Below are 3,213 nucleotides of genomic sequence, written 5' to 3'. Positions count from 1 at the left end.
TTGACTTTAAAATTCTATTGATCACTTTTAAAGCTCTTCATGGCCTCTCGCCTTGTTATATTTCTGACCTTTTAGTCCCATACGCACCAGCACGTACCTTGAGATCCTCGGGCAGAGGTCTGTTGTCTGTTCCAGAGTCTCGACTGAAAACTAAAGGGGACAGAGCGTTTGCTGTCAGGGCCCCGAGGCTCTGGAACAGCCTGCCCGAGGAAATCAGGTCGGCTGAGTCAGTGAACTCTTTTAAGTCCCTTCTTAAAACATACTTTTATAGGAGAGCTTTTCCCGATCTTATTTGACTTTATTTTATCCCTTTTATTTTATTGTATTTTACTAATTTTATATTAAATTTTCATGCTCTTATCTTTTTTTGTATTATTCTTTACACTTGTTAAAGCACTTTGTAACTTGTTTTTGAAAAGTGCTCTACAAATAAGGATTATTATTATTATTATTATTAATTCCAGTCAGTGTGAAATTTAGTCTGAAGCTGAGCAATATAATTACAGAAAGATATAGCAGGAATAGCATAATTCCAGTAATGTGTATCTGCAAAAGAGAAAATACCCTCCATCTATTTTCAGACAAGAAAGAAGAAGTAGGGAAAATGCAATTCATTCAAGGTGAATAATTACCGCAGAGACATTCTTGGCAGGACTGAGATGTGAAGGAGAGTCCCCGGGAGTTTTGTGGAATGAATGGTTGGACTGGGGACTCTTCAACTGGCTACTGTGGAGTGGCTGAAGTTTCCTGGAGAAAGATTAAGAACATTGCACCTTCAGTTGGACAGTTACTGCGAGGTAAATGGCCTGTAAAGCTAAACAGGAAGAGGCAGTATGTAGGTCATAAAGTCTGCTTTGGCAGATTTATGAGCAAGTGGATGAGCAATTATCATTCATAATGACACACAGAGAAAAGACAGCGACTGCAGCTTTTCCACAGAAGAAATAATCATTGACATTACAAAACTGTCTTGTCTTTTTTTTTTTTTTTTTTTATCAAAGCTTTCTGCAAGTTTGTGTGTTATGTTTTGTTTTGTGTCTCTGGTGATAGAATCTACAGGAGGCAACCACAAAGACTAAACACAGTCCAGTGAGCAGAACAATAGCAGCAGACTTAACCTCTGTAGGACCAAACCCTCTTCTCTGGTAATCTGCTTCCTACAGCTCCTTCCTCAAACAAACGCTACAACTCCCCCCAAGTGGATTCATGCAACCCTCTTAATCATATGGTCAGTGTGAATGTGAGTTCAGAACCATTAAACACTAATATCAATGAAATGACAGGAGTAAGAAAGACCGACTCCAACATATGAATAAAGTAGAGCAGAGAAATCTGGAGTTTACAGTATTTACAGGCTATCACAGTTTTATCACACTTGGCAAACAATTTGATGACTACAATTGTAAGCTTTTTACACTTAGCAGGGGAGGTGAACAGTGGGGGTTGTGCAATCAGCCAACAGGACTTGAGCCTTTTCCAAAATGCTTGTGAAGCACATGGCCCGCATGTTTACTGGCAGGCAGAAAAAATGTATGAGGGGAGGAAGCTCACCCTGAAAAAGCTCAGCCTTGCTCCTCTGAACCTTCCACACTAATGCCATTTGGCAACACAGTGCAGGGAATATTTTCCACTGCTTTGATGTGTCCATTAAGAGATTCATCAGTGCAAAGAAGTAGTCATTTAGAAGCTCCCCTTTCAACATGATCACAGCAGACTTCCACATTAATTTTAGTGGCCTTTCTGTATTAACGCCAGCACTGTCAAAACGCATCCATCCCTTAGTCCTTTCTGCATTATCTGCCCAAATAGGTCTCTAAAAGTTTAAAACAACTTTAAAGTAATAGTCTGGCAATTTGGGAAATACACTTATTTGCTTTCTTGCATAGAGTCAGATGAAAAGATTGATACCACTCTCATGTTAGTATGGTAAATATAGGGCTATACCCAGAAGGTGATTGGCTTAGCTTAGCACAAAGCTTACCTACCAGCAACTCTAAAGCTCAGTTTTTGTACGGATTAAACATACAAGATATGTAACGTGTTGATTAGTGAGCTTTAGAGGTGCTGATAGGTGGATTTTGTTATTTTCAGTCAGAGCCGAGTTAGCTGTTTCCCCTTCTTTCCAGTTTATATACTAAGCTAACTGGCTGCTGGGGAGCAAATAAGCAAGTAACAAAAACACAAATATTAAACTACTGCTTTAAAAAGGTAAGCAGACCATTTAGTTATACATTTCCAATTCCTTCAATGGAATAAAACACAAAAGATTTTGTTTGTGAATTATTATTAACGTAATATGCTATACCTGATCAGGAGCCTATGAATGAGTTGCTTCTCCTCCTCTAGATATCCAGGCCAGTCTCTGTGCACATGTCTGTAGAGCTCATCCTTGAGAGAGTAGCTGTGGTCTTTAGGGTTCAGTTTACCAACCTGAAAAAAACAAAGTGCCCAATGTTAATTAACCAACAGAAAGAAGACAGACAACAACAGGAGGAGAGGCCAATTGAGGTCATAAAAGCTGTGCGCAAACTTTGTTAACCTGCAGTGCTGTAACACAGTGGGTCTATATTGTTTCTGTGGTAAACAGTTTAACCCTGCCCTTATTCTACTTAATCCTGTTGATACAAATCTAGTCAAACCAACCACTTTCAATTCTGAAAGTAGTCAGATTCCAGCTGGAGACGCCCCACCCCTCTCCTGTCAAAACACAATCTTCTTCTCCAAAGATAATTAAAGCACAGCCCTAATTACAGCTACCAGCGGCTGCACAGTCTCCACTTGATGATTGCAGTGGGACACTCAAACATTGTGAACACAGGAAATATGCCTGAAATAAACTTTCTGGCATCAGCTTGTTAGAGCAGAGTTTTACAGCTGTCCAGCGTTATGCTGTTCATTAGTATCATTAACAGAATAGCATATTTGGGACTCATTAATGTTTGTAGCTTCAATCCTTCACCTGACATCAACTGACACTAAAAGCAGCTAAATGTGTATTTGTCAGACTTCACATATTGGTATTTTCACTGCTCAAAAAAATACAGGGAACACTTAAACAAAACAATGTAACTCCAAGTCAATCACACTCCTGTGAAATCAAACTGTCCACTTAGGAAGCAACACTGATTGACAATCAATTTCACATGCTATTGTGCAAATGGAATAGACAACAGGTGGAAATTATAGGCAATTAGCAAGACACCCCCAATAAAG

The sequence above is a fragment of the Micropterus dolomieu genome, linkage group LG21, assembly GCF_021292245.1.
Source record: "Micropterus dolomieu isolate WLL.071019.BEF.003 ecotype Adirondacks linkage group LG21, ASM2129224v1, whole genome shotgun sequence".
Classification (NCBI taxonomy): domain Eukaryota; kingdom Metazoa; phylum Chordata; class Actinopteri; order Centrarchiformes; family Centrarchidae; genus Micropterus; species Micropterus dolomieu.
This window is presented reverse-complemented; position numbering follows the sequence as displayed.